Raw genomic sequence first — 9,405 nt, forward strand, 5'->3', positions numbered from 1 at the left:
AATGGGGTTGCCATCTTGATTGAGTATTTTTTCATTTACCTGTTGGCTGTATGTATGTCTTCTTTGGAGAAATATCTAGTCATATCCTTTGCCCACTTTTTAATGGGATTGTTTGTTGTTTTCATCTCGAATTGTTTGAGTTTCTTTTATATTCTGGATATTATTCCCTGTCAGATGAACAGTTTGCAAATGTTTCTTCCATTCAACAGGGTGTCTCTTCACTGTGTTGACTATTTCTTTTGCTGTGCAGAATCTTTTTAGTTTGATTAGGTCCCATTTATTTATTTTCTTTTCATTGCCTGTGCTTTTGAAGTCTTATAAATTCTTTGCCTGGGCCAGTGTCCATGAGTTCTTCCTAGATTTTCATCTAGTATTTTTATAGTTTCAGATCTTACACATAAGTCTTTAGAACATTTTGAGTTGAATTTTTTTTTTTTTTGACAGAGTCTCGCTCTCTCGTCCAGGCTGGAGTACAATGGTGCAATCTCAGCTTACTGCAGCCTCTGCCTCCTGGGTTCAAGTGATTCTCCTGCCTCAGCCTCCTGAGTAGCTGGGACTACAGTTGCATGCCACCATGCCTGGCTAATTTTTTGTATTTTTAGTAGAGATGGGGTTTCACCCTGATGGCCAGGCTGGTCTCGAACTCCTGACCTCATGATCCACCCACCTCGGCCTCCCATTGCCAGCAGGTGTAATGGTCCACACCTGCTGGGATTACAGTTGTGAGCCGTTACGCATGGCCGAGTTGAATTTTTTATATGGTAAGAGACAGGGATCAATTTTCATTCTTCTGCCAATTTTCCCAGCAAAATTTATTGAAGAGGGTATCTTTACCCCAACATAAGTTCTGGTCAGCTTTGTCAAAGATCAATTGGCTGTAAATGTATGGCTTTATTTCTGGGTTATCTGTTTTGTTCCATTGGTCAGTGTGTCTACTGTTACACCAGGATCGTGCTGTTTTTGTTACTCTAGACTTGTAATATATTTTGAAGTCAGGTAATGTGTGATGCCTCCAGCTTTGTTGTTTTTGCCCAGGATTGTCTTTACTATTCAGGCTCTTTTTTGATTTCATATGAATTTTAGAATTGTTTTTTCTAATTCTGTGAAGAATGGCCTTGTTATTTCGGTAGAGATTGCATTGAATCTGTAGATTGCTTTGGCAATATGGTCATTTTAACAATATTACTTCTTCTGATCTATGAGCATTGGATGTTTTTCCATTTGTTTGTGTCATCTTTATTTTTTTCATCAGTGTTTTGTAGTTTTTCCTGTAGAGATATTTCATCTCCTTGGTTGAATTTATTTCTGGGTACTTTTTTTGGTAGCTATTGTAAATGGGATTGCCTTCTTAATTTCTTTCTTGGCTAGATCATTATTGGTATATACAAAAACTACTGGTTTTGTGTCCTGCAACATTATTGAACTCATTTATTAAATATAAGACTTTTTTATTTTTGGTGGGGTCTATAAAAATTTTTCTAGATATAAAATTGGACAGGGACAATTAGACTTCCTTTTTTACAATTTAGATGCCTTCTATTTCTTCCTCTTGCCTGATTGTGCTGGTTAGGCCTTCCACTACTATGTTGAATATGAGTGGTGAAAGTGGACATCCTTATCTTGTAGCAGTTCTTAGAGAAAAGGATTTCAATGCTTCCCCAGTTGGTAGGATGGGATGCTCTATATAACCTTTATTATTTGAGGTATGCTCCTTCTACGTATAGTTTGTGAGAGGTTTTATTTATTTTTGTTTTGTTTTGTTTGTTTTTTGACAGGGTCTAATTTTGTCAACCAGGCTGGAGTGCAGTTGTGTGATCACAACTCACTGCAACCTCTATCTCCCTGAGCTCAAGCAATACTCCCACCTCAGCCTCCTGAGCAGCTGGAACTACAGGCACACACTGCCATATCAAGCTATTTTATTTTTTTTTGTACTTTTTGTAGAAATGTGGTTTCTTGAACTGGTCTTGAACTACTGGGTTTAAACAATCCACCTTTCTCAGCCTCCCAAAGTGCTGGGATTCTACTTTTAATTTTTAAAGAAATTTAAGACTAAAATTTTAAAGAAATTTAAAAACTAAAAGTAGAATCCCAGCACTTTGGGAGGCTGAGAACAGGTGTGAGCCACCACAACTCGTGAGGAGTTTTATCATGAAGAAATGTTAAATTTTATAAAATGTTTTTTCTGCATCTATTGAGGTGATCATATGATGCATCACATTTACTTATTTGCATATTTTAAACCATCCTGGTATAAATCCCAACTAATGGTGGTATATTATCTTTTTGATGGGCTGTTGGATTTGGTTTGCTAGTATTTTGTTGAGAATTTTTGCCTTTATGTTCATCAGGGATAGCAGCCTGTTGTTTTCTTTTTTTTTTTTTTGGTTGTGTCCTTGTCTGATTTGGGGATCAGAGTATTGCTGGCCTCATAGAACAAGTTAGGGAGAATTTCTTCCGCTTCAATTTTTTTGTAATAGTTTCAGAAGAATTGACATTAGTTTGTCTTTGTATGTTGGGTAGAATTCAGCTGTGAATCCCACTGGTCCCGGGCATTTTTTTATTGGGAGACTTTTTATTACTGATTGAGTCTCACTACTTGTTATTGATCTGTTTGGGTTTTCTTTTTCTTTCTGATTCAGTCTTTGTGGGTTGTATGTTTCCAGGAACTTACCCATTTCCCATATGTTTTCTAGTTTTTCAGAATATAGTTATTCATAATACTCTCTGATGACCTTTCATGTATCTGTGGTATCTGTTGTAATGCCTCCTTTTCCATTTCTGATTTGTTTATTTGGGTGTTTTCTTTTCTTTTTTAGTTTGACTAGCAGTTTTTCAGTTTTATTTATCTTTTCAATGAACTAACTTTTCATTCCACTGATCCTTTGCATTTTTTAAGCCTCTATTTCACTTAGGTCTGTTCTGATCTGTGTTACTTCCCTTCTTCTGATAATTTGGGGTTTGATTAGTTCTTTTCTTTTCTTTTTTTTTTTTTCTTGAGATGGAGTCTTGCACTGTTGCTTAGGCTGGAGTGCAGTGGTGCAATCTCAGCTCACTGCAACCTCTGCCTCCCAGGTTCATATGATTCTCCTTCATCAGCCTCCCAAGTAGCTGGGATTACAGGGGCCTGCCACTATGCCCAGATAATTTTTTGTATTTTTAGGAGAGACGGGGTTTCAGTATGCTGGCCAGGCTGGATCTCGAACTCTTGACCTCATGATCTGCCCACCTCGGCCTCCCAAAGTGCTAGAATTACAGGTGTTAGCCACCACGCCTGGCCTGGTTATATCTTCTGTTTCTAACTCCTTGAGGTGCATTGTTAGATTGTTAGTTTGTAATCTTTCTGCTTTTTTGATGTAGGCATTTATTGTTATAAACTTTCCTCCTAGCACCTCTTTTACTGTATGACACAGGTTCTGGTATGTTGTGTTTTCATATTTATTTGTCTCCAGAAATTTTTTGATTTCCATCTTAATTTCTTTATTGACCCAATTGTCATTCAAAAGCATGTTGCTTAATTTTCATGTATGTGTATAGTTTCCAGAGTTCCTCTTGGTATTAATTTCTGGTTTTATTCCATTGTAGTCTGAGAGGTTACTTGACATGATTTTAATTTTTTAAATTTGTTGAGACTGATTTTGTAGCCTAACACATGGTCTATCCTGGAGAATGCTCCATGTGCCAAAGAAAAGAATGTATATTCTTCAGTTGTTGGATAGAATGTTCTGTAAACATCTGTTAGGTCCATTTGGTCTAAAGTTTAGTTTAAATCCAATGTTTCTTTGTTGATTTTCTGTCTAGATGCTAATGCTAATGCTGAGAGTGATGTGCTGAAGTTTCCCCACTCTAATTATATTCCAGTCTCTCTCTTTAGAGCTAGTTATATTTATTATGAATCTGGGTGATCCAGTGTTAACCCTACTAAATTTTTCTGATAGTTTATCTTTAAGCTCCTCTTCTTCACATGGGTTGGGCTGGGCAAGAGTGAAGGTGGGCATAGAAAAAACTCTCCCAAAAACATCATTTCTTACACTTTTATTTCCCTGTTGATCTGATATATGGAAGAGGGAGGGTGCTTTGAATTGAATGGGCCCAGTGCTATTATTTTTAGATAGTATAGGGATGATATGGTTTGACTCTGTGTCCCCACTGAAATCTTATCTCAAATTGTAATCCCCATAATCCCTATGTGTCAAGGACAGGTCCAGGTGGAGGTAATTGGATCATGGGGGTAGTTTCTCCCATGCTGTTCTCATGATAGTGAGTGAGTTCTTGTGAGATCTGATGGTTTTATAAGCATCTGGCATTTCCCCTGCACATACTCACTCCACCCTGCTGCCATGTGAAGAAGGTGCCTGCTTCTCTTTTGCCTTCTGCCATGATTCTAAGTTTCCTGAGGCCTCCGCAGCAATCCATAACTATGAGTCAATTAAACCTCTTCCCTTTGTCAATTACCCAGTCTCAAGTATTTCTTCCTAGCAGAGTGAGAACAGACTAATATAATGACTTTCTTTAGAGTATGGGAATATACGGTTAATTTCTATTTCATCTTCAAATCTTGGCTATAATTCTGGCCCAATAAAAACATATTACTCTCATATGTAAACATGAGCTCTTATAACATATAATATCATATCATATATGCCTCAGTAGATTGCATTTGGATTGAAAAAAGAAAGTCAAAACTATCCTATTATTTGTCACATTCTACATAGGCAGCTGGGAACTTAAGCAGTGACTATGCTGGGTAGCTTAACTTCTAATGAGGAGCAACAGCCCAGGGTGCAGGGAATTCCTAACTTTATACCCAGCTAGGTTTCCTTTACTATTAGTAAACCCTGCCTAAACTTTCATATGCAGGTAGTCTGTTTCTCTGAAATAAAGGATGTCACAATAATTAAAATCTGTTAATATATGTGAAGTTCTTAGAACAGCACTTGACACATAGTAAGTACAAATATAATGAATTCTTATAATTGTATGTTGCTTCAACATCCATTTTGAATATAAATGGCTTAACTTTCCATATTCAATGAGTTAATAGGTTTGACTTCCTCATACAAGAGGCAGAGCTTAGTCACCCTTGACAGAGTTTTCAGTTCTCCACCTCTTCCCAGTTTTTCAAGGTGTTTCATTCAGATATCTGTCTCATTAACTGCCTCCTGGTGACTACTTCCCTACGAGATAGTTGCATTCAACCTACTTTACTTGCTCCACCCACTCCCACATGTGGCATGTGCTTTGTAGATAGGCCACAGTGACCACTTTTCAGTCACTGCAGGACTGCATCGAACTCCTGCCCACTTGCTCTTAAACCCACCAGTTGTAACTCCCCTCCGGAAATCTACCTAGGAAATGGCCTGAACCCCAATAAAGGCTTTGGCCCTCAGGTCTCTCACTCTCTCTCTCTTGCTCCCCACTTGACAGTTGAGTGTGTGTCCTGGACTCCCTCCTTCCTGTTGGTCCTGAAAAATGTGCTGCTCTCTTCTCTCTAGGGTATATGTGAGTAATAAAACTGCTTCTATTATTCCATGTGATATAGTTTGGCTGTGTCCCTACCCAAATTTCATCTTGAATTGTAGCTCCCACAATTCCCACATGTTGTGGGAGGGACCCAGTGGGAGGTAATTGAATCTTGGAGGTGGGTCTTTCCTGTGCTGTTCTCGTGATAGTGAATAAGTCTCACGAGATCTGATGGTTTTAAAAAGGGGAGTTTCCCTGCACAAGCTCTCTCTTTGCCTGCTGTCATCCATGTAAGGCGTGACTTGTTCCTCCTTGCCTTCCATCATGATTGTGAGGCCTCCCATCCATGTGGAACTGTAAGTCCATTAAATATCTACCCTGTATAAGTTACCCAGTCTCTGGTATGACTTTATTAGCAGTGTGAAAACGGATTAATCTACCATGTGCTTTGTTGTGCTGCCTCTTCTGCATCTCACACAACCAACATACCCAAACCTAACTTCTTTTCTAGTCAGGGCTCTCCTACAAAGTGGCTATCTTGGTAGGAATAAACTATTCACAGGTCTGATGAGAGTCGCAAGGGCATCTGCCAGTATAAACATGTTTCCTGTGAGAAGAACAATTGGACATGGGTCAGACACTTTAGCAAGTAAGTATTCTGACAAAAGGTAAAGGTCAGGATAAAAATCAAATTAGAGAAAAAAAATACAACAATTCAATAAATGTTAGCTGTTAAGTATAGCTTTGTCTACCCAAAATACTTTTCTAATTATCTTATTTCGGTAAAACACTGCTGCAGATTGCAAAAGCAGCCCAATTTTCTGCTCCTCTGTGTATAAATGTCTTTTACAATGATCAAGAGGTAGAGACTTTTCCCCCAATTGCTGACTCTGGGCTGGGCTAGTGACTTGTTTTGGCCAATAGAACATGATAGAAATTACATTTTGCCTGTCTGAGCCTAACTCTCAGAAGGTCTTGTGGACTTTTGCTCTCTCTTGAGATTTTTTCCTCTATTATGAGAACAAGCCAAAACTAGCCTACTGAGGGTAATAGACCATGGGGAAAAAAGCTAAGTCACTTCAATTGGAAGTCAGCCAACCCCAGAAACAGAGCTGCTCAGCTGATGGGCAATTGATTACAGGCACATGGGGAAGCCCAGCCAGTCAAATCCAGAACAACCCGGCTGAGTTCAGCCTAATTCTGTGACTTTCAGGATGAGTAACAAAATAAATGATTCTTATTTTAAGCCAAAATTTTGGAGAGCAATCTTCCTCTTGTCAATGTCTATCTCAGTGCTATTTCCGACTCTTTTCGTACTGTCAAATCTCACTCAACTTTTAGCATCTATTTCAATTGGCATCTCTTCCAAGAAGATTTTTCTAATTTCCTCAAGTGTTGTGTTATCTCCCCTATAATTGAACCCCATTTTGATATTTGTGTCCCTTTTTAGTTTTTTTCTTAACTTGTTTTCTATTAGAGGTGTTAGTGTCCTACTCATCTTGCTTTTCCTACAGCTAGTAAGTGGACATCCAGGAGGTACAAGGATATATCCCAGACCTAGCCAGTCACGCTACCATTTCCCATAGTAATCTCCTTAAGAAGTGGGCACCAGACCCAAGTCATTCAGAGACTACCTGTAAGATATAGGCACTGAAGGCAAGAGTCTGGTTCTTCTTTTAGATGAAGAGCTATAAGAATGGAATCGAGACTAGGAGAGGAACATCCAAAGGAGAGAAAATGACTGCAGTGGGAGAGAACAAGAGCTACAATCAAAAAGGGGAGAGACAAGCAGCAGCACTGAGGAAGACAGAAGGGTAAGAAGAGGTGAGAATTCTATCAACACTGAGATACTGAGGCCTGGATCTGTCCTGCTTTGGAAGTAATTGATTCTCTCTCCTTTTCTTTTTTTTTTTTTTCTTCTCAAGCTCAAGTGAGTTGTGTTTTTGTTAACTGCAAAAAGAAAAGAATCCTAAGCATCTTGTGAACTGAGGCAGGTTAATATGAATGATTCTCCAGTGCTATATCACCTGTAGATATGTTGACCACATAATGTATTATCTATATTGGGACACTTCTGAGAGCAAAACGGGGTGCTAGTAATAATTATTCTGAAAAACCTAGTGCTAAATGAGACTGTCTCTTTGGGTTTTGCAGAAAAAAATCAGAAAAGCTGGATCTGCAAAGCTGAGGACTAGATGCTGGATTGTTGTGTTACAAAAATCCAGGTCTAGACCTTCTATGGGTCCCCTTCTTTGTAGCAGACAGTCAGCCTCTCACTCTTACAACCCTGTTATCTACAAAAATACAGCTAATAAACAAAAACTCACAAGAAGCAAAGATTTATGGAACAGATAGCCATTAAACTCTTTGGAACTACGTTACGTTTGTGTGAGATAGTTCTTGAATTTGTGTTTGTAATCACTATAACTTAAAGGATGAAAAAAACTAGGTATTAGTTCTCATGTATGATAATTTTCCTTCAAGATATTATGTTTTCTATCCTTGGTGTGGGAGAGGCGGGAGAAGTAGCAAATTAATATAATGTTTAAGTTAGTTGTTGAATATATATGGTATATAAAAGTTAAAACTCAGATACAACTTTGTGTTAGCAATACAGATGAATACAATGTGGGCTAAAGTTGAAGAAATGTTTTGATTTCAATGATCACCTTTTATCTTCCTCGACAGGCTATAGCTGAGACAACAGTAATTAATCTCACAATCTCCTGTCCCTGATATAATGGCTTAGGGGCAGAGGAGAACTACTGTAGTATAAGTGGGGCTTGTGTTCTGGTGGGCAGTGGCAATAGGCAGGACCATTAATACAGATTCAGGCATATGGAAGTAGTACTATTGTGCCCACCTTGCTAATTTAAAACTCACTTTACACTTTAGAATTTCTCCCATGGAATAAGCAACCAAATATGTATCTACAGTAAAGTCATTTGGTGGGGGGATTGGGTATTTAATATTAATATGGTTAATATTTACATTAACCTCTACATTCATCCTGAGGATAAGAATAAGATCAGAACAACCAGGGAATAAGAGATAAGGATGACCACTTTTATCTTTACATTCTTTATCTCCTCTTTGTAAAAATAGTAATAATAATAATGAAGGCTCTTTTCTTTTTAAAAAGTGTGTGGTGTTGAGTTCTCAACCCAGATGAACTTTGTGAGTGAGCTATAGAGAACTGAGATAGACCCAAAATAATCCAGCAGCCATTCTATAAAGTTGACAGGTGAAAGAACATTTCTTTTAAGTAATATTAAGCACCCACTTGGTAGGTAATTACTATAGGAGAAATTAAAATGACAGAGACACAAATGGGTCCACTACAAGACAAGCTAAGAAAAATGCTAAAGAGGGGTTACAAATAACAAATATCACAGTGGGGTTTGATGATGGAATAGATAACATCAGGTCTGAAAAAATTAGAAAAACCTCCTTGGAAGAGAAGCTATTTGAAATGGGCCTTTTATGTTGAGGATTTTTTTCTGAGGAATGAAAGAGGCATTTCAGGAATAATCAAAATCTAAGAAGAAAGTTTGGGACAGTTTCCAGGAATAGGTAGTGGTCAATTTGGACTGCAAGATTAATAAGGCTAGAAAAGCAGTGCCATTTAGTAGGGAAATACACCTTTCCAACCATACTACTCCCTAATGTTAGTTAGCATGTTAGCCTATCACTGAACTTTGCTCAGTCCCTCATCCCCTCGTTACACACACACACACACACACACACACACACACACACACCACATTCTAAGCAAATACTTTGAAATTGGTTGGTCATAATGTGATGTAGTCATGGTAGATATTTTGTACCATAGAGCTGTTCTAGTTGTTAAATTTAGCCTAAAGCTGCCTCCTTACTTATTTAAAATTCAGCCTAAAGATTTCTGCATACACAGTGAACTGTAACCTAACCTAAATTCAC

This window comes from Pongo abelii, chromosome 10, assembly GCF_028885655.2.
Source record: "Pongo abelii isolate AG06213 chromosome 10, NHGRI_mPonAbe1-v2.0_pri, whole genome shotgun sequence".
In the NCBI taxonomy this organism is placed as follows: Eukaryota; Metazoa; Chordata; class Mammalia; order Primates; family Hominidae; genus Pongo; species Pongo abelii.